This window comes from Mesocricetus auratus, unplaced genomic scaffold (assembly GCF_017639785.1).
Source record: "Mesocricetus auratus isolate SY011 unplaced genomic scaffold, BCM_Maur_2.0 Super-Scaffold_100010, whole genome shotgun sequence".
Lineage (NCBI taxonomy): Eukaryota > Metazoa > Chordata > Mammalia > Rodentia > Cricetidae > Mesocricetus > Mesocricetus auratus.
Window position 1 is genome coordinate 84,149,863 of NW_024429194.1, and position 23,161 is coordinate 84,173,023.

General features: G+C 44.9%; 1 protein-coding gene across 1 annotated transcript in view; it reads right to left on the reverse strand.

Moving 5' to 3' along the window:
- Tnrc6b (trinucleotide repeat containing adaptor 6B) overlaps positions 1–9,724 on the reverse strand; it is a 226,879-nt gene extending 217,155 nt beyond the window's left edge. Inside the window, exon 1 of the mRNA XM_040754096.1 lies at positions 9,098–9,724. The gene's annotated coding sequence lies outside the window, so the exon portion shown is untranslated. The remainder of the gene's footprint in view (positions 1–9,097) is intronic.
- Between the last annotated feature and the right edge of the window lie 13,437 nt (positions 9,725–23,161).

Sequence of the window (23,161 nt, forward strand, 5' to 3'; positions counted from 1 at the left end):
TAATAGTGACCACAACATATAATATATATCACTTTGTATTATCTTATACATTGTATTTTTGCACATATATGTAATAATAAACTGCACCTATTTTGCAAAACAAAAAAAGTGCCTCCAGATGCAAAATGAAAAAGGTCTTTGATTAAGAAATATTTCAAGCCGGGAGGTAGGAGCATACATCTTTAATCCCAGCACTCAGGAGGTAGAGGCAGGTGGATCTCTGATTTCAAGACCAGCCTGGTCTACAGAGCCAGTTCAAGGACAGCCAGAGCTATGTAGAGAAACCCTGTTTCAAAAAACCAAAGAAATATTTTAAAGAAGACAGTTTACAGAAAACTTTGTGTGTGTGTACATGTTTACACTAGCCCATATGTGCACATGCAAAGGCCAGAGATGGACCCTTACTATCTTCCTCCACTGCTCTCCACTGTCCTTTTTGAGACAGACTCTCTCACTGAACCTAGAGTTTGCTGTTTCTGCTAGATTGGTTGGCTCATTAGCCCTAGGACCTGCCTGTCCCTGACTGCTCAGTCCTGCAGCTACAGACATATGCTACACAGCTGAACCCCGGTCCTCAGGTGCTCTACCCACTGAGCCATCATTTTTCCAGTCCAGGAAAACTTGAGAGTGAGAGAAAAAAAGAGACTGGTAGCCAGATGCAGAGAGGATATTTTACATAAATCAAGCCTTCAAAAGAAAGACAAAGCCAAAAGGGAAAAAAATCATATGGAAAGATAAAGCAAAGACTGTACCAGAGAAGTCAGAGATGGAAAACCAGGAATGAGAGTTGGTATATTTGGAAAAGTAAAGGCATGTGGCTCAAATAGGTGTTGATTTCCTAGAGTGAAAAAGTAACACAGTTTTCAATGAGAGAGAAAATAGTGGGTAGGAAATGTTTTATGAGCAAAAAGGAATGGGACAACAGGCATAATATAGACAGAGCCTGGGATGATGGCTTGAAAACAGAAACCAGGGGTCCACACCAAAGCTGCTAGAAGGGAATCCTAGCCACCTTTGATGCTGAGGCAGGAAAACCTCAAGTACAGAGCCAACCTTGGAAACACAGTGAAACCCACTCTCAAAAAACAAAGCAAAACAAACACAAAAAGAACCCAAAGCCATAGGACAAAGAACTAAAGGACAGGACATCATCTCAAGATCAGTATCGCCATTTTTCAGGATTCTGGTACTTAGAGATTGTTGACCAGTGAGGGGGACCTATGAGAGTCAACCATTTGCAGTACAGTAAGGCAGAGGACGCAATCTAGCTTCTGGAGTTACCTTTCTGGGAAGCAAGCTGAATGAGTTAAAGGCAGACATGGAAGTGCCATCCACATTCCTCACTGCAGTAAATAAGCTGAACGCATCAGCTTCCAAAGCAAACATGGCATCAGTGCAGGCCCTGCTGGCACAAAGTGCTGAGGCAGAGTCACAATCCATGCAGGGCGCACAGGGTCCCCTGTTTAAACATTTCAAACCAGTCCTCACTGGTTTGAAATGTGATGTGTTTCACATTTTCATTCTTGTTTTGTTTTTGTTAGTCCTACAAAGAGCCTTTCACTGTGTTTTGGGGAGGGGGGAGGAAGAGAGGGAGGGAGGGAAGGAGGAAAGGAGGGAGGGAGGTGTGTGTGTGTGTGTGTGTGTGTGTGTGTGTGTGTCTTTTACAAGTAGCATGTCCCCATCACCAGTTAGCCACCCATGTATTAGGTACATGTAATAAACACAGACCTCCTCCTCTCTATAGTGACTTGTGGTTCTCAGCTCCCCACACTGTTTAAATGTAATAATGAGTGTACTGTTTTTTTAAGGGGACTGAGCCAAAATGCAAATAAAACATCATAAATGTTAAGCATATTGCTGTAAAAATACAAAACTTTTGGAGTGAAACGCGAAAGTGTAGGTGGTGAAAGAGTATTTTAAAGTGTGTAGTTCATGTTCATCTAACCAGAGACTATATTTAGAAATTCGACAGAGACATACCCCTGAGTAAAACATCTCATGAAAAGGATATCATTGAGCCTGATGCACCATCAACAGGATTTGTACAGGAGAGAGGAGGTTCTTTCAGGACAGCAGTCTCATTTCTGACTTGGATTTCTTCCTCCAGGTGAGAACTCTGTGCCTTGCAGCTGCTTTAGACATGTTTCCTAATCTACTGTGAATGCCAGGTAGCCAAGGGTCACTTTCTACTTTGTATGACAGCAGTGCATGTGCATGCGTGCACACGTGTGAAGGGTGCACATGCAGGATGGAGGTCAAAGGTCAACTATGGTGCCCTCCTCTACCACACTCCACCTTATTTGCCGGTAAGGCTCTCACTGGTTTTGTCCACTCTTTTGGTTAGATTGGCTGGCAGTGAGCCCCTGGGATCCTCCTGTTTCCTCCTCCCAGTTCTGGGTTGGAGGAGCATGCTATCAGGCTTGCTCTTACGTGGGTGCTGGTTATCTGAACTCAGGTCCTCATGACTGCACAGCAAGCACTTTGCCTATTGAGACATCTCTAAAGCCCCACTTATTATTTTTAAGTTCCCATATTATGTATATTTTTAATAAAGATACTCCAGAACAGTTACACTCAGTGTTAATACTCTCCTTACCTAGTATCTCCTCAGTCCTTTTCAATCCAGGTCAGTGAGTACACAGACCACATAGATATTTACATTAATGTCAGTCACTATCGTCTTTTGAGTGTAATCAGCACTCCCAGTGCTTAGTCACCTACCACTCTGAAAACAATTGTTATCCCACAAATGCTGAGATTACACATGTGTACACCACATCCCACACCATGGTTGGTCCTTTAAAAAAGTGAGTGATTATAGGACAAAAGAAGCAAAAGGTAGTGTGGTTGGGGAGGGAGTGGTATTTAAGCCCAGCAGGAGAGGACTTGTTGGGGGCTGTTCCTAACTCACAACACTATTAACAGGTGTGGAAGTAACTTAGGTCATGGGGAATGTCCCCTGAAAGGGTAGGTGGGTACTCTGTGGCCCTGCCCCTCTTCATCCTCTACTTGCTGCTCTCAGCCCTCATTTGGTGAAGGCTTCTTCTGCCATATGCTCCCTCCATAATGTGCAGCTTTATCTCAGGCCAAAAGCATCAAGATAACTGATTATGGACCAAAACCACCCATACTATGAGATTCTGAGATATAATAAACATTTAATTTTCCTTTAATACTCTATTAACTAACCCAGTACTTTACCCAGTCCAAACCTTTCCTTTTGTTTTTTTTAAAGGTGACTTATCTCCAATCTTTGACTATTGCTGAGTCAATTTGTTACAGTAATTTAAAGCTGACCAACACAAAAGAGGACCAGGAAAGAAAAGTGATGAAATTAAAAAGGAGCAACTGAAGGAAAATGAACTAGTATTATCTCCCTTTCTTCAACTCTGCTTGGGAATCAAACGGACTAATACTAGCTTGGGAGATGTAGGAGATATGCAAACACCTTCAAGCTTCAGGAAGCATCTTCCCCAAGACATGTGCCTTCTGGGTAGTCCTTCCTGTTCAACCTCACACTGTTTCAGTGTCCAGCCCTTCAGAGATGGCATCAGCACTCACACAGGTGACCTAGAGGTCACTTCTGTAGCACAGCTCCTGAAGATAAGCTGATATGAATCACCACTTTCTAATTCCACCTGACAGCCTGCATGCCTTACAGGTACTCTACTCAAACGAGGGCATTAACCAGAAGAGACAAGCACCATTCTGATGTGTGATGATCATCCTCCTTGGAGAGGACTTCAGAGTGTCTTTATAAGCATTTGAATATGGGGAAGAGGGCTAGAGAGATGGATCAGCAGTCAGCACTTGCTGCTTCTATGGAAGACCTAGCTCAGGTTCCAACATCCACATCAAGCGGCTCACAATTGCCTATAACTCCAGCTACAAGGGATCTAACACCTCTTCTGGCCTCCATGGGCTCCCACATTCATAAGCACATAGTACACATATATAAATAAAAATAATATATATATAATTTGTTTGTTGAGACAATGTTTCTCTATGTAGCTCTGTCTGTTCTGGATCTCACTCTGTAGACCAAACTAGCTTCTCAGAGAGTCACCTGCCTTTGCCTCTTGAGTGCTGGGATTAAAGGTGTGCACCACTACTGCCTGGTCAAATATTTTTTTAAAAAAGATAAAGACTGATTGGGTAAAGATTAGTGGTAGAGGCTTGTTTTGCAAGGATAACATGCTGGGTTTGATTCCAGCATTAAAGAAGCAATAAAGGGAATGGTTCAGTGGTTAAGAGTACTTGTTGCTTTTGCAAAGGACTTAGGTTCAGTTCCCAGCACCCACATGGTGGCTCATAAGCACCTATAATTCAGTTCCAGGATGTCTGATGCCTTCAGCTGACCTCCGTAAGCACCCATGTACAGGGAGTACAAACATACATGTAGGTGAGTCATTCATACACATAAATAAATCTTTAAAGTTTATTTAAAAAGTAATAATAATAAAAGAACCTGGGACCTCGGTGTGGTGGCCCATGTCTATAATCCCAACATTTGGAAGGCAAAAGCAGGAAGGTTACCAGTTTGAAGCTGGCCTGGGCTATGTAGTCAGGCCCTGCTCAAAAACAAAGAGGAGTTAGAGATGCCTCAACAGGTGAAGGCCCTTCCCACCAACCCCCACAACCTGAGTTCCATCTCTGGGACCCACATGGTGGAAGAAGAGAAACCAACTCCTACAGGTTGTCCTTTGACTTCCACATGTATCAATATCAAAAAGTTATAAATGTAATTAATTAAAATGTAAGAAAGGAAGGAAGAAAGAGAGAGAGAGAGAGAGAGAGAGAGAGAGAGAGAGAGAGAGAGAGAGGAAGGAAGGAAGGAAGGAAGGAAGGAAGGAAGGAAGGAAGGAAGGAAGGAAGGAAGGAAGAGAAAACCAACCAACATGGTAAGTCCCCCCAGTTGCCTGAAAGCAGCAGAAACCAGTTGAGCTGTCTGGAAGAGGTTTAGACCAGAGTTATTCAGAAAGGACACTCTCCAATCTGTGGAAGTGTCAACAGGTTGTACAGTGTGCTCCAGGTTTTCCAGCTTTTGTGAGCTGCCACCCATGCTGGGTGAGTCTTTGTGATGCGGACGTACTTAAGTCATTTCTGCTCCTATAAACCCAGTAAAATTCACTGGTTCACCAAGTTGAATTTGGGTAGCATCCATGCTTTGTCTGTGGCGGGATCTTTATCTGGGGTGAGTAGACGTGTGTGTTGCATTTCCCCCAGGAAAATTTTGTCATACAAGCATGCATACTTGTTTTTCTAAGTAAATGTTTTCTGTTGTGGTAAAACATATACAGAATAGATCTGTAGTTTTAAAAGATCATCTCACTACAATTCCCTAGTTCTCATAGGCACAAAATTCTCTAGCTGGTGCAAAAAAAATAACGAGGGTACTATAAAACTAAGTAATTGGTTATTGGTTTTGCTTTTGAAATAGGGTCTCCATGTTTCCTAGGCTAATCTTAAACTTACTACATAGCTAAGGATGACTTTGAACTTCTCATCTTTCTGCCTCCACCTCTGAGTGCTAGGGTTACAAGTATAAACCACCACACATGGCTGTGAATTGTTTTAATTTGTATGTATGTCTGTGTGGGTTTGGACATACATATGCACAGCCCACAGAGGCAAGAAGGCCATGTTTGATCCTATGAAAAAGGAGTTACACACAGCTATGAGCCACCATGTTGGTGTTGGAAATTGAACTCAGATCCTCCAGAAGTGCAACCAGTACTCTTAATCACTGTGCCATCTCTCCAGACTCCATACCTGGTTCAAGGAACTCCTAAGAATTAAACCCATGGGGCTGGAGAGATGGCTCAGAGGTTAAGAGCACTGACTGCTCTTCCAGAGGTCTTGAGTTCAATTCCCAGCAACCACATGGTGGCTCACAACCATCTACAATTCAATCTGGTGTATATGTAATAAATAAATAAATCTTTAAAAAAAAAGAATTAAACCCAGGGTTTTGTATATGCTAGGCAAGCACCCTACCAACTAAGCTAAGCCCTCAAACTAAGTAATTTGTTTAAGGAATTCACTAGATCTCTGAATGTCTGTACAATGGCAGACACAGTGCAATGTGGACTTGGAAATACAGAGAAAAACGGTTTTGGTCTTCAGAAGCTTAGATTCTGGGCTGGTATGATGGGACAGTGAGTAAAAGTGCTTGCTGTACAAGCCTGGACAACCTGAGTGCAACCCCTGGAGCCCTCCACTTGAATGCTATGGGAAAGGCAAACCCATAAACACACAATAAGCTTTTTTTATATTTAGTGCTTACAATATAGTAGAGCAGACACAAAAACATGGTATGATATGCCCTAAGGCATAAACAAGTAAAGAAAGTATAGAGGAACAGCAAGAAATGAAATCCTCCTAGGAAGAATGTATCGTTTCACCTCTGTGAGGGCTTTTAAAAGACTTTTTAACCTTTTTTCACTCTAGTTTTTGAATTCTGTCCTTTCTGTGCCCAGAATCCAGCTGGCAATCAAGCAAGTATTAGCACCACAAACAAACCCAGGACTTCTGACTTCTGGTTCAGACTTTGCATCTTGGCTGTGGCTCTGGATGGACATGTGCAGGATGCCAATACTCATGGAACTGCTCTGGAGCTCTGCTTCTGAAGCCAATTTCACAGCCAGTTTACAAACCACAAGGGAACCAAGTCTCATGAAAGTTAAACATCTTTTTTACGAGGGTAGGGAGTTGAGACAAGGCCTCATTATATGGCCCAGAGCAACTTGTAACCCTCCTGCCTATACCTCAGAGTGCTGAGATTATAGATGTAGATCAAGTCAGGATGCAAACAACAACTACTACTACTTTATCATTGATTGATTAATTTATGGTTAGACTGGAACTTGCTAGGTAAACCAAGCTGACCTAGAACCCACCTGCAAATTTTACTTCTTGTAGGTAGAGATCTCATGCACCCGAAGCACTGACCACGCCCCTTTGGGCATGGTCACAGGTCTGTGGGGGAAGGCAGAGATAAAGGAAGGGGGGGTCGTTTTCTCTCTTGGGGTCCTGGTGGAGGTCGGAGACCAACAGAGCACTGACCTCAGTTCTCGGCTTCTGATGTAACCTGTTATTTGCCTGTGCATTTGTCAATAAAGTACTGTCTGGCCAATAGAAAACCTAGATAGGAGGGACTAGGAGTCGAGGAGGATTCTGGGAAGGGGAAACACAAGAGAGTCAACATGTGACGCCATGGGGGTAGGACGCCGGGAACTATTCTCCGGTAAGAAACATACTTAGATTAACAATTATGGGGTAATTACTTAAGGCAGAGCTAGCCAGTAAGAGACAAACAAGGCCAACAGCTTCATAATTAATATAGCCTCCTGTGTGTTTATTTGGGACTCATGCAGATCTAGAACCAGGCTGGCGCGGCAGAGCCCAGGCGACTGGCGGGGGATAAACCAAAGCGGCTAGCAAAAGAAAAAGCTTCTCTTAACAGTAAGTGATTTCTCCCTAATAAAATAGCATAGGACATCCCTATCCTGTGTATGGTAATCCTCCGCATCAATTTCTGGTCAACCTGAAAACCGTTAACATATAAGCATATTTTGTGTGAGGGAACTGGGTATACATGTGGTATATATGTATGGTATGTACGTATCGACTGTGAGTGTGTGTGTGTGTGTGTGTGTGTGTGTGTGTGAGTGCCTGCGTGCGTGCGTGCGTGCGTGTGCGCGCGCACGCGCGCGCGCAGACATAAGGTTAATGTCAGGCACCTTTCTTCTCTTGCTCTCCACCTGCAGGTCACTCATTCAGGTAACTTGGCTGGCTGGCCAATGAGTTTCAGTGATCCCTCTTCTCGACTTCCCTCCATGGCTGGCATTATAGGCATGCACAGCCAAGTCCAACTTTTTACGTGGGCTCTGGGATCCCACCCCAGGTTCTTATGCTTGTAAAGCAGACATCTTACTAAATGAGCCATCTCCCCAGCCCTGCACAGTTTTTGGTTTGTTTGGTTGGTTGATTGGTTGATGTTTTTGTTTGGTTTGGTTTTCTGAGACAAGGTTTCTCTGTGTAACCCTGGCTGTTGTCCTGGAACTTGTCGAACTCAGAGATCCACCTGCCTCTACCTCCCAAGTGCTGGGATTAAAGATGTGAGCCACTATGCTTGACTGAGCTATTTTTAATCTTAATTTTTTTTGAGACAAGGTCCCACAGTATATCCCAGATGTACTAGAACTCACTATGTAGACCAGGCTGGCCTCAAACTCATAGAAGATCTGCTTGCCTCTGTCTCCTGAGTACTAGGATTAAAGGCATCTATCACCAAGCCCAATATGAACTTTAAAAGAAGTAAATCTACTTCAAATATACCAAGTCGCATACATTAAATACCCTAGCTTTTTGAATGTCAATAGAGGGAAAAATACAAAAATGTACACTCAAAAAAAAGGAGATATACAAAAATATGGCAGAGAGCTGAAACTTTAGCTCAATGGTAGAATGCCAGTGGTCAGCATTTACAAAGCCCCATATTCAATCAACCATTAGCACTGTCCTCCAAATCCATATTTTCCTTCACAACTGATGATCTGTTGTCTTCAAAGGACATAGTATTAACTATTACCAGCTAGAAAGATTTAAAAAGTACATGTAGATCAGGCATAGTGAGAAGCTGAAGCAGATGGATCTCTGTAAGTCTGAGGCAGCCTGTTCTATGTAGAGAGTTCCAGGACAACCAGGTCTACCCAGAGAGACCCTGTCTTTAAAAAAAAAGAATTAATAAGGTAGCATTTATTCATTTATTCAAAATATTTAGATTTCCTAGCACAGACCATGTAAGGAGCAAAAATGAGGAAGGCAAAACTCAGTTCTCAAGACATGCAAGGGAGAAGATGTCAACACACACACACACAGTCCAGGACAATCAAGCTGCTACTTAGCAGGCACACAGGGATGAGGACAGGAAGGCTATGTACTGTCGGCACTGGTTCTAATTCATCAAGAAATCACCAATCAGTGCTTTGCTAAGCTTATCACCTGTTATTGTTACACGAATTGATTGTATACAGGTACATTGTAAAGATAATATGGAAAGAAACCGACATTAAATCAGATATGGTGGTGTTACCTGTAGTCCTAGCTATTCAGCAGGCTGAGAGAGGAGAATCACTTGAGCCCAGGTGTTCCAGGGCAGCCTGGACAACAAAGGAGACCTCATCTCAAAAAAGAAAAACAATAATGTTAAAATTTTTCACAGAAAGGGCAAGAGAGATTAAGAACACTTCCAGTCTTCTCAGAGTTCAGATCCCAGCACTCCATGTGGATGGTTCACAACCACTTATGTCTAGCTCCCCAGGGCTTCAATGCTCTCCTTTGGCCTCTGTGGGCACATACTACATACATACACATACACATAGGTCCAGAGTTGATAAGAATTAAAGATTAGAGCTCTCAGGTTCCCCTGTGTTTCTCAGCAAGGAAATTTAGCATGTTTGGATAATGAAGCTGTTTCTAGGTGAAGGGAACTGAGTTATGCAAAGGACAGTGGCTGGAATTACCTAGGTCTGGTTCTTCTACTATGCTGAAGACACAGTTTAGATCTATTCTGTCCAGTAAGGCATCCACTAACAACACACGGCTACAGAGCACCTGAAATGTGATTAGTGTGAATTGAGATGTAATAAGTGAAAAGTACATTCTTGATTCCAAACATTAAACACGGAAAAAAGGTTGTTAAAATATCCCAGTAATAGATTTTTTTGTAATTATATATTTAAAAACTAAGATTTTGTATGTTTTGAAGTGAATAAAATGTTACAAAAATCAATTTTACCCTTTTTTACTTTTTAATGTGGCTACTAGAAAAATTTAAATTACGTATGTGGTCTACATTTGTGGCTTGCTTTCTATTTCTATTGGACACTCCTAATCCAGAGATCTGTAAATAACAGGCTAAAGCACTTAAACCCTTCAGGCAATCAAACACCATTGAGGATTTCCAACCTAAGTATTTGTGGTAGATTTGGGAAGGAGCAGAAATCATAAAGCAATCTCAGGAAAATTAGTGTGGGGGCAACATGCAGGGGAAAAACACTAGAGGCAGGTGTCAGTGTCAAAGGCAGCAAATGTCAAAGGACAAGCAGGCTGCTCGAAGATCTGTGGAAGCAACATGCTGAAAAGAGGAGGAAGAAATCAAGAGCAGCTGAGACCAGGGAAGAGTAACAGGTGCAAAGCTGACCCAGCCTGAATAACCAGGGTGCACTGCTCATTCAACTCAGCAAGCTCAACAGAGTAACTTCAGGTCTATCTTTATGTGGCAAGCTCTTTAAAAAAAAACAATTTATTTAACTTTACTTCATGTGCATTGGAGTAAAGGTGTCGGATCCCTTGGAACTGGAGTTACAGACAGTTGTGAGCTGCCATGTGGATGGTGGGAATTGATCCCTGGTCCTTTGGAAGAGCTGCCAGTGCTCTTAACCGCTGAGCCATCTCTCCAGCCCCCATGGCAAGCTCTCTTAAGAGTGGCATCAAGCGAGGCAGTGGTGAAACACACCTTTAATCCCAACAGATTAAAGCAGCAGAGGCAGGCGGATCTCTGAGTACGAGGTCAGCCTGGTCTACAGAGTGAGTTCCAGGACAGCCAGGGCTACACAGAGAAACTCTTATCTTGAAAAAATAAAAAAGAGTGGCATCAAATCTCAGACACTACAAAGAGAAGATATGCAGACAAGGCTACAAGAAATTTAAAAATAGCAATGAATAGTAAGACTAAAAGTCAAATTCATAACATAACCAAGAACTATTTTCTGGGATGCCTAACACTTGTACAGGCTCTAGTGGTGTGGCAAACAAAGCAGACGTGGACCTGAATCACAAACTGATAATAACAAAAATGAACAGGAGTTCTAAGAGACCTGAGCAGGAATAAGGAATCAGTGGACAGAGACAGGAAAAGGTCTTCAGAACTGGTCTTGGTGGCTTATACCTGTAATCCCAGCATTCAGGAGGCTAAGGCAGAACCATGGCCAAGAGTTCAAAATAAGCCTGGGCAACACAGTGAACTCCAGGGCATCCTGAGCTAGAGAAAGATACTAAAAACAAAACACCAAACACAACACAAAAAGAGAGAGGGAGATGGACTGACTCTCGAGGCATGGTGGCAAAGGTATGTAATCCCTGCGCTGGGGAAGTTGAGACAGGAGGATCATGAGTCTGAGGCCAGTAAAACCACATAGCAAGACCTAAGGAATAAATAAATTTAAAAAAAGCAAACAAAAACAGCTTTGGAGTACTACATACAATGAATACGTCAATTAAAAAACAAAGGTTGGATGTATTTGAGTTTTTTTAAGGTGCTTAATTATAAAACAGGAATAGTTTCAATTTAACATTTAAATTCTTAACCTGGGTGCAGGCAACCTAATATTACCAGTGGATTCTCCTTTCCTACCTCGCTCTGCTTCTCAGTATTCCTGCTGCCTCCTGTTTAGGAGGCGAAAATAAAACAAGTAAAAGGGTAAGAAACCAAACAGGCCAAAGATTAAACCTAGCTGTATGGCTCTTGGGAGCCCTTGTCCTCATTCCTATAACAGTGAAAGTTTCTGCCCCATAGGTTTGAGGTAAAGATTTAAAAAGTAACATAGAGAGGCTGGCACATTGTAAACACACAACAAACATAAAGCCAATCCTGACATTTGAACAAAAGTATTGTTTTGATTTTAAACAGGTTAGAGCTATTTGAGGGGAAGATTTCAAGGGTATGATGGGTTAACAGACATGCAGCATGGACTGTTTCCTCACTCCTCTAAGTCCCATAAGAAACTGCACTGCTCAAATAATTAAGTTTAGGACATCCCTTAAAGACAGTCCAGAACTAAGCTGGGCCTCTATAATCCAACACACAGGTGGCAGAGGTAGGCAGATTTCTATGAGTTCCAGGCCAGTCAAAACTACACAGTGAAACCTTGTCTCAAAAAAAAAACCAAAGAAAAGAGACAGACATCATAAACCTCATCCCTGCATCCAAGTAGGACAAGCCAGACTGAGCTGAATTCTGGATACCGGTGAATGCGCCTGCCTACCTGTAGGGACAACTACACTGATAACCCTCCCACTCACTGCAGCGATACCTCACACTGCAAGTGCAAGACCTTGTCCACCGTCCACATCCACGATCTTTAAGGAGCGTTTACAACCCACCGCAAACACATACAGTTTTAAAGAACTGACATGTCCCACAAACGAAGAGAAACAGCATTAAACCTTCACAAAAGGCTTAGGGTGTGTGATTTTTGCTTATTGCTACGTATAACTATTAAGGACATACAAATGATGTTTTGTTCATGGGGTTTTGGTTGGTCCTTTTTATTCACCGAGTCAAAAGAATAAAACAGCCAAAAGACACATGAGAAAGCATGGAGCTAAAAGTCCCAGATGGGTGACCTGTGCCCAAGACTTATGGCTGCTGTTACTTGGTGTCGTTAGCCACTGTAGTGAATTTCGCTGGACCAGATATTTAGCCTCTGTGGACTAAGAAATCCGTTAGTTTGAAATTAAAGGGCGCCGGACCAGCGGAAGGTGGCAAACCCTCCCCCCGGGCTGTTTCCAACCCTGCCACCCCTCCGCCCCCGTTTGTTTCCTCGTCCAAAGTGTGCAATGGTAGCCCCTCACGCAGCTCTCGAGGGAAGGCCGTGGAAACCCTGCCATCAGCTCCTGCACACAAGCCTGCGCGCCCGCCGCGCGGGGACACCGGATGCTCGCGCCCCGCCGCCAGGCAGACTCAGCTCCGAGGGCCTCGCAGCCCCGAAGGCCCCAGGCGACGCGAAGCGCTCGGACTGCCGCTGGCCCACCCGGAAGCCCTTCCTCGGCTCACACCTGCCGGCGCGTGACGCCGGTCTGTCGCCGCCGCACTCACGACTCAGAACGCCCAGGCCCTCGCGACCGGCGTGACCGCGCGCCCCTCACACACCCCTCCCCCGCCCCGCGTCTACACACACCGCGATCCCAGAGCGCGCCCGGGGCCCGAGCTCCCTGGCCCGCCGCGGCCCACCCCGGCCCCGCGCGCTCCCGCCCCACCCGCCCACCCACCCCGCCCGGCTCGCTCCCGGCGCGCGCGCGCTCGCGGAGGACACACACACACGCGGCGCCTCGGCGGGCCGCGGCGCGCGCTCCCGAGGGCGTCCTCAGGCGCCCACCCTGGGCCGCCCCGCGAGGCCCGGCGGCTGGCGAGGAAGAGGAAGGCCCGCGAGGCCCACAGTCCTCACTCACCGCTGAGCCGCGCCGGCTCCGAGTGCGCGTCGTTCCGCTGTGGAGCCCAGCGGTGACCGCGGTCCCCGCTTCTCCGCAAGCTGTGGAGGCGACGTCGCGGGGAGGCTGAAAGGCGAGGGGTGTCACTGTCGCTCGCTTCACCTTCCCGAAGCTCGGGGACCCCAGAAACTAAAAACAAAATAAACAAACTTTCCCCTCCGCCTCCCTCCCCCAAAACCACAACACAAACACTCGGCGGCCCGCCCACAGCTCCATCTCATTGGCCGAGGGCAGGGTGCCCCTAGATTTCACTGGCTAGCTTTCGTGCCCGTCAAGATGCTGTTCCTCCTCTCTTAAGTCCTCGCCGCTGTCGTCTCCCCTCATTGGCTAAGTGCTTCCCGTTTGCTGAGCTGGGATTGGCTGAGCGGCCTGCGCCAATCATGAGGGGACACACCCCCTCAGCATCCCAGAGGCCGCTTCCTCGGTCGCGGACCCAGAGAGACGAAGGGGAAATTAGAGCATGATGGCGGCCGAGCTCGCCCAGCGCAGTCATCATCTTTTCCCTACTTTTTTCTTTTTAGCTCATTAGTGCCTCTCTCAGGCGCTGTTTCTCGCAAGTCCCTTTCTCCATTCGAGTCTGCCCTAATAACGGAATCTATACGTGCCGGCTCCTGGATTTATCCCCTCCGAAGAGCAGACTGTGGGTTGCTTGTGCGTCATTGGACTGTCAGGATGTCGCTCGCGAGTCACATCCTTAAACCATTGGTGGAACAGCCAACAAGCGGCCAACAACAAGGGCCCGTGCCATTGGTTTGATTCCACTGTTTGTTTGTTTTTTTCCTGGTTTCTTATTGGGCGCTTCGGTGCTGTCCATCAGATCCGGATTCGCCGCTCTACAGTTTAGCTGAGGAGAGGGGTGTCTTTGGTCCTTGGTAATCGACAGTAATAACTACTATCATTTATTGTGGGTGTATTTTATGCCAAGAAACGGTGCTGAATTCTTTACAGAAACTATTTGATTAAATCCAAATTTTTACAGAAAGCAGGGCTAAAAGAGGTTAAGGAACTTACTCAAGGTCACCCATTTAGAAAGTTGTTGGGCCATACATTGATTCGTAGGCCTGACTCAACAGTCTGCACTCGTTTAACCCTGCATTAGTGCCTCTGAATAATACCTGCTAGTCAACCCAACATCACAAAACTGTTTCTTTCAAAACCCAAGTTCCGTATTTAGTTTCCGGCAATAACATTATTGTAGACTAACAAGGGAACGATTGTCATAAACATTATTGGAGACTAACTTCGGAGAAACTGTCATTTTCTCCATGACATCTTCCTCCTAGGATCCATTCTTCCCCATTCTAAGTTAAACAAATATTTCCCGACAAGAAGCACATATAAATATATTTTCAGTTTCTTTGGCTTTGTAAATGACTATTTTTACCACCCTCATGTGCCATAGCAATTCTCATACCCATCGTTGACCACCTTTAGCCTGCTCCTTTGCAAGAATATCCAAGAGTTGGAAATGATGAGAAATTAAGTCGAGTGAGATAAAGAATAAATCCCCTTAGAAATAATTGATTGCATGCAAATGGAACAGTCCTCTGGCTCCTGGAAAGCTTCCAGAGTTGCTGATGTCGAGCAAGCCATGTGTGTACTCCTGGCTTCTGGCCACCGGATTCTTTCTCTGTGACAGCTTTTATGGGAGTGAATCCACACTGCAACCAGGGGAGGGCAGAATGCTTAGGACCCACGACCAGAGTGCCAGCCCCACGCCTCTGGGACTGAAATGATCTCCAGGAGCACACTGCTGGACTCTAGCCCACATCTCTTCTCGGGTAATTAACATTTTACCATTCCAAATCCCTGTCCCTTGTAGCTGAAGGGGATCATAGCCCTTGTTTCCCTTCCCCAAGCTGTTGTGTAATCCCATTGGCACTGTTTGACAATAAAGCAGCCATTGTAACACAGTGACAAGTTCAGCAGAGCCTTTCAGCAGAGAGAGAGAAGGTATTTGACAAACACCAATTAAGAGTAAATGGTAGATATTCCTAGGACAATCCAAGGGCAGGAGGGAGACCACAAGTCAAATTCTAAAAAAGGACCTAAAGATATGAACCCTGATAATTCCATGCACATAGCTCATACTAGCATTCAAAATGGGGAGTAGGAACCAGAAAACACAATGAAAAATGTCACGGATTCAGAACCTTCCAAGCCCTCAAAGTTGATTGTTTTTGTATCACTTAATATATTTATTTCTAGGGGCTGGAAAGATGGCTTGGTGGTTGTGGTCACCAACTGTTCTTCCAGAGGACCCAGTTCAGATCTCAGCACCCACAAGGCAGCTCACACCTGTCTGTAACTTATGCATGTGGAGTACAGATATATGCAGGCAAAATGCAGATACACATAAAGTGAATAAAATATTTACTTCTATTTATTTACATGTATGTACATCTGTGTCTGTGTGAGAGTATGTCATTCATGTGTGCATTGCCCATGGAGACCAGAATAGGACTCCAGGTCCCCTGGTACTGGAGTTAGAGTTCACTATGAGCTGCCCCCAACATTGGTGCTGGGCATCAAAATCAGGTCCTCTGGAAAACCCATAGATGTTTTTAACCACTGTCTCCATGCCCTGAACCGCTGTCTTAACCCTCAAGATAATGCTTGGTTTATATGAATTATTGGTCAAACCCCAGTTATAAGTTCCTTGAAATAGTTTTCATCTTTTTACCCCTTATATTGATCTGTCTATAAAAGATCCCCCAATAAATTATTATTTGGTAATTAACTGTCAGCTTGCTAAGAACTATCCTAAGGCCCACGGGCTGTTCTGGAGATAAAAACACCTTTTTGCTGTCAGAGTGGATAGCAGAAAAACACAGTGTAGGGCTGTGACACAGTGCCCTGAAAGGACACGGGAAGGACTGGGGACCCAGTCTTGGAAGGATAGGGCTCTTGACTTCTAAGTAGAAGCGACATCTATGAGAACTACAGGACAAACGTGATTAGCCAGGAAGAGACTGGTGATAGGTAGTGACCTGCTATATATGCATGGGGAAGGGGAGGGAGAGTAAAGAGAACTATAGAAACGATCAGGAGTGGCCCAAATCTGATCTTCTATAATCTTTGTCTTTTGCCGTTTCCTGTGGTATTTTAAGGTGTGTGACTTTTGTTTGTGCTGCGTTTGTTTAACTCTGTGAAGCTGTGATTTTTTTTTTGCCTGTCTAAAACACCCGATGGTCTAATAAAAAGTGGAATGCCCAACAGGGAGGCAGGAACAAGGATGGGTGGGGCTGGCAGGCAGAAAGACTAAATAGAAGGAGACATGAGGAGGAGGAGAAGGAGAGAACAAGGAGAGGAGGACTTCAGGGGATAGCCATCCAGCCATCCAACCAGCCGTGGAGTTAGAAAGTAAGATTTACAGAAGAGAAAGTTAAAAGCCCAGAGGGAAAAGTTAGTTGGGGTAATTTAAGAAAAGAAAAGATGGCTAGAAACAAGCCGGACATTCATAAGAAATCAAACTGTGTGTGATTTACTTATGAGCAGGGTGGCACCTCCCCCCCAAAAAAGGCCAAAAAGAGCCAAAAGAGTAAAATCACTACAATTTCCAAATAAGATTGTTTTCTGATTATACAATTAATGTTGAAAAGCTGAGTAAAAGGGCAAAGACCTGTAATCCCAGCATTTGGAAGGTTGAGGCTGGAGGGTGGCGGGTTCAAGGACAGCCTAGGCTACATAGTAAGACTCTTGTCTCAAAAAAAAATCTAAAAAGTGGTGCTGAATAAATGGAACATTTGATCAACCCAACAATACAAAATGTTTTAAAGTAGGAAAAAAAGCCCACTTCCCATAATGCTATCCCATAGCTCCCCCCCAGCGGAGCATCCCTTCCTGTGGCCTTTCAAGAACAGAGGCTCACATAGGCTCTCTTTGAGCAAACACAGCAGTCTTGTCTAGGTGCTGAGATCCCTTATTTCCTTCAAACTACAGCTTTGGGCAGGATTTGCCCTCACTTTCTATACAGATAGGAAGGAAGCAAATAAACCAATAAAATGTTTATGGTGGAAGATGAGGGTTTCAAATCCCTGCGGGAGTCAGTATCAGGATTTTTGGCCTTGCTAAGCCTGGTGTGAAGGTAGAGTTAAGGAATTGGTCCAAGGTGTTTCCTGAGCTCACTGTCATTGCCAGAGGGCTTCCCAGCATGCTTTGGTGGCTGTGGAATCAACTGGAGCCCAGAAAGGCAGCCCAGGCTAGCATATTCTATGTTCTCTTCATTTCCTCTCAGCATGCCACTTGGAGAAAATATTTTTTGTTAGTTCCAATCCACCCAGATTTGAAAGCAAAAAGAATCCTTAGCCCCTGCACATTTGTATGCTGGCCACGTGCACTGTGTTCTTGGAGCCCTGTACTATTCTGGGAGCTTTGTATATGGTTTTCTATAAGTTGGCTTTCTGCTGGAGGAGAAGGCAGATTTAATGAGTGATAGTTTCCTTGGATGGTTACCAAAAGCATTCCTAGCCATCCCAAGAAACAGACTTCCTTTATGTCCCTTGAGAGACTGTGCTGTGGTCTCTGCCCTGAACCTGGACAAGATCCAAGCCAATAGGAACTTTTGCAAATACTTCTGCAATGACCCACAGGCTTGGGACAGTTATAGCCAGCTGGATGTACTCCAGTACTGACTTCTGCGGCACAGGCAAACATCCTACAATACTTTGGCCTTTCAATGCTCTGAGACATTTGGCAAGGTTTGCAAAGCATTCCCAATTCTCAAAGCTAATAACAATGAGGTGATCTCCGTAAAGGAACCTAATCCAGAAGTCAAGGGGACAGCTGACTGCTGATGCCGATTCCTGGAGCACTGGTGTGTTGGTAACCAATAACCAGGAGCAGTGGGGGAGGGGAACATGCTAGAGGGTGTAGATGACAGAGGACAAGCTCACAGGTATTTATTACATGCCTGGTAGCATTTATTATGCAACAAAAGCCCTCAAGATAGACGCCAAATCACCTGTAGGTTTTAAAATGGCTGCATTTCCTGAAAAGCTGCTCAGCTAAGCAGCGGACACTGAACCCTCCGGGTGTGTTGATCGATACTGGACACACAGGAGGCGTTCACAGAGACCTGAGGATGTGGTTATTCATAACACCCCCATCCCTGATACATGCTGTGAGTTAAGCACTGTATGAGGGCTTTACTTGGATTACAGCAGTTAATCTTCCCCACAATGCTAGTTCTCATTTTCCAGATAGGAAAACAGAGGCACTGGAGGGCTAACTTGTTCTAGGTAACCACAAGTAGGAGCTGAAGCCAGGCTGTCTGACTCAAATGAGAGAGCTCTTTCCCATAATGCTATGGTGACCTGAAAATTTACAGTGTAGTTGGAGAGATTAAGTCCCTACTAGAATAGTCACCGCCACCGCCACCACCCCGCCCCAACTCTCAGCCACCGTGTTTCCCTATAGGCATGCCTCTTCCTGGCTAAGTTACGCCCTCTGGCGACCTTTTCGTGAATTCCAACTGGGACCTGGCTTTCCTCTTCAAAGGCCCTCCCTTCCTTCCTCCTCTGTGTGACCTCATTCCATCTTCTTTGATGGTAGCTCGTGGTCCTCTCCACCTCCATTACTGTTCCTTCCTTTTCTAACCCTGGCTTTCCCTAACTCTACCCAAGTCGGTTTCTCTAAGCTCATCTATAGCCTGTTTTGTGGCTGAGATCCAAGAGACTTTCCCAGTTCCGTTTCCATGGCTTCACCACTATGTTTTACTCTGAGAATTCGCTCTTTCTTCACTTCCCAAAATAGCCAGCTTTCCTCCTACCTCTACAACTGTTCATGCTCTTTTTTTCCTGCCATCTTTTCTGTAGGGTTTTTTCAAAGGATCTGCATGTTCTTCAGGCTTTATGTGGGTAAGTGCCTGGTTCTTATCCTGCCTTCACCTCTAAGGTCACTAGCCTCCTTGTGCAGGGATATATTAAATCTGATTTGTTATTCTTGACTCTAAGATAATGACACGACTTAACTTTAAAAAAAAACTTTTAAATACAGGGTCTCATGTATCCCAAGCTGCCCTCTGATTCCTTATGTAGTTAACTAAGAATGACCTTGAACTGTTGATCTTCCTGTCTATTTCCTGAGTGCTGACATTATAGGTGACAGCCATCATGTCCAGTTTACACAGTGCCAGGGATCAAGCCCAAGGCTTCATGCATGCTAGGCAAGCAGTTCACCAAGCTCCATCTCCAGCCCCAAACATAGCTAGCATCTGAAAACAAATATTTTGCCAGGCAGGTCTGCCTAGATCATTTATAAGGAAATGGCATAACTTACAATTTCATAATCTATAACGAAAACTCAAGGATTTTTGAAAATTATTAGTATTTTAAAGATGCTAATGGTAGAATTTAAATACGGACACATCGTGTCCTGAGTGTGTGGCTGTGTGGGACATAAAGCTGGCCATCATGACATGCATGGTTCTAAGCATTTTACACACATGAGTTTATTTGTCCATGTGAGGAAAGTAAGACAACAGAGGGAGATTAAGTAATTGCCAAAAGACACACTGCTTTTAATTAATGAAGGTAGAAAAATAGCAACAACCACCACCAAAACAGAGCAAACTTAACATGCTGTGGGTTATGCCTCCCTCTCCAGAAGCCCTCAGCCTGGTCATGACATCCCATCCTCTATTGGGTCATCCGTGTTTTCTCTGTAGTTCATCATGCTCTGTCCTCCTTGATCCTGTGAGTCTGGAATCCTCCTCCTCCTCCTCCTCCTCCTCCTCCTCCTCCTCCTTCTTCTTCCTCCTCCTCCTCCTTACCTTCTTCTCCCTTCCCCTTTCTCTTCTTGTTTTTCATGGCAGGGTTTCTCTGTGTAGCTTTGGAACCTGTCATGGAACTCATAGAGATCCACCTGCCTCTTCCTCCCGAGTTCCTGGATTAAAGGTGTGCGCCACCACTGCCCCCAAAATCCGGACTTTCTTAAAGTTGTGTCTAAACTCCCCACTCCCCGCCATTTTAAGGGGCTTAAGACACTCACTCCAGCTTTGCCTTGCACATTCTTTGTAGCTCTGGGTGGAAGCAACCCTACCCACAGGCTGGCCATGGGTTAGATAGACCCAAAAAAGCACTCAGCTGTCATTGGCCAATTGAGGCAATCCCACAAGGCTTGAAGGGGATGTAACTTCATATCCCTCCCACAAATCCAAAGCAGGGAGGTCTTTGGGAGAGATATTTGTGTCTGAGTCTTCAAATATGTCCTTAATTGTTCGATCGTCAATGTTTCCAATTCTAAAAGATTTTCTCTAGGCTTTTCACAGTTTCCTGGGTGGTAGTTCAGGAACCACCACATCTTTAACCGATTCTTCTCTGAACTCGCCCGCCCAGGTCAAATGCCCCCTCTGGGCTTCCATGCTCCTTCAGTTTCCCTATCATAACACTTGTCCCCCTTTGTCCTTGGGGTACAGACCAGTTCTGTTTTAACATACTACATGGAATACAATGAGTTCTCAGTGAGTTGTCTGGTTTTTTTTTTAACAAATAAAAGTAGATATTAAAACTCTAGGCTTGCCGGGCATTGGTGGCGCACGCCTTTAATCCCAGCACTCGGGAGGCAGAGGCAGGCGGATCTCTGTGAGTTAGAGGCCAGCCTGGTCTACAAAGTGAGTTCCAGGACAGCCTCCAAAGCTACAGAGAAACCCTGTCTCAAAAAAAAAACTCTAGGCTTTTGCATCCGCCTTAGCACAGGACTAATGAGCATTTCATAAACATAAAATAGGAAACGAAGGAAAGACAATGGCAATGGCAGCTCCTGAGCTTTCTTTGAGGAGACTAGGGGGTTCCTCTCAACAGAACAACGACACAGACATCAAATGTGATGACTGAGAGTCAACAGGAACACAGGTGTCCTGGGCTAGGTGCCAGCAAAGTAGCGTCTGTGGTCCCAATCCAGGCTGCCACCTGTCACCACAGCCTATGAGGTCAGAATGGCTTTTGCATTTTAATTATATTTCTGGTGTGGGAATTGGACCCAGGACCTGTAGAATGCTAGGCTCATGGTCTACAACTTAGTTTTATATCCTCAGTTTGAATTTTACGTTTTTATTAAACATTTTTATTTTTAATTACATATATGTGCACGTGTGTGCAGGTGCCTGCAGATGTCAGAGGAAGGGGTCAGGTCCCCTGGAACTATGAGCTAGTTGCCTGATGTGGGTGCTAGGACTCAACTTTGATTCCTCTGGAAGATCAGTAAGTGCTCTGAACCAATGAGCCACCTCTTCAGCCCCGAGGTTTTACGTTTTTAAATGATTAAAAGAATTACAGCCCGGCAGTGGGGGCACAAGGCTTTAATCCCAGCACTTGGGAGGCAAAAGCAGGTGGATCTCTGTGAGTTCAAGGCTAGCCTGGTCTACAAAGCAAGTTTCAGGACAGCCAGGGTTGTTACACAGAGAAACTCTATCTCAAAAAACCAAAAGACAAAAAAAAATACAGTAATAATATATTTTATGATACATGACAATTGTATGTTTGACATTTTCAGTTCCCATAGTTTTTTTCATTTTTAAATTTAAATTAAAAGTAATCTCATTTTACATACCGATCCCAATTCTGTCTCCTTCCCATCCTCCCATGCTCCCCACCAACCCCCCATCTCACCCTCCATCCACTCCCTAGGGAGGGTGAGGCCTCCTATGGGGGGTCATCAAAGTTTATCACATCATTTGGGGCAGGGCATAGGCACTCCCCCATGTATCTAGGCTGAGAGAGTATCCCTACATAGGGAATGGGCTCCTAAAACCCATTCATTCACTAAGGATAAATACTGGTTCCACTGCCAGAGGTTCCATAGACTGCCCTGGCCTCCAACTGATATCCATGTTCAGGGGGCCTGGTTCAGATCTATGCTGGTTCCCCAGCTGTCAGACTGGGGTCTGTGAGTTCCCACTTGCTCAAGTCAGCTGTTTCTGGGGGTTTCCCCAGCATGGTCTTGAACCCTTTGCTCATCTCTCCTCCCTCTCTACAACTGGATCCCAGGAGTTCAGTTCAGTGTTTATCGGTGGGTGTCTTGCCTCTGCTTCCATCAGCCACTGGATGAAGGCTCTAGGATGGTATTTAAGGTAGCCATCAATCTCATTGTTGGGAAGGACATTATTGCTTATTGTTACTAGGGGTAATCCTTGCATATCTCTGGACATTTCCCTAGTGCCAGATTTCTCTTTACACCTATAATGGCTCCCTCTATTCAGGTGTCTCTTTTCTTGCTCTCCTCTATTCCCTTGCCTCCATCTTCCCTCATGTCCTCCGCCCCTTCCCTTCCTCCTACTCCCCACCCCCGCATTTGCTCAGGAGATCTTGTCTCTTTCCCCTTCTCCAGGCGTTGATGTAGGTCTCTCTTAGGGTTCTCCTTGCTTCCTAGCTTCTCTGGGGTTGTGAATTGTAGGCTGTTTATCCTTTGCTCTACGTCTAATATCCACTTGTGAGTACATACCATGTTTTTCTTTCTGGGCTACCTCACTCAGGATGGTTTCTTCTAGTTCCATTCACTTGCCTGTGAATTTCAAGATTCCATTGTTTTGTTTTTCCAATGAGTAGTACTCCACGTTTTCTTTATCCATTCTCCGGTTGAGGGGCATCTAGGCTGCTTCCAGGTTCTGGCTATTACAAACAGCTGCTATGAACACAGTCGCACAGACGTCCTTGTTGTATGAATGTGCATCCTTTGGGTATATGTCTAAGAGTGAAATGGCTGGGTCTTGAGGTAGACTCATTGCCATTTTTCTGAGAAACTGCCATATTGGTTTCCAAAGTGGCTGTACAAGTTTGCAGTCCCACCAGCAGTGGAGGAGTGTTCCCCTTTCTCCACATCCTCACCAGCATAAACTATTATTGGTGTCTTTGATTTTAGTCATTCTTACAGGTGTAAGATGGTGTCT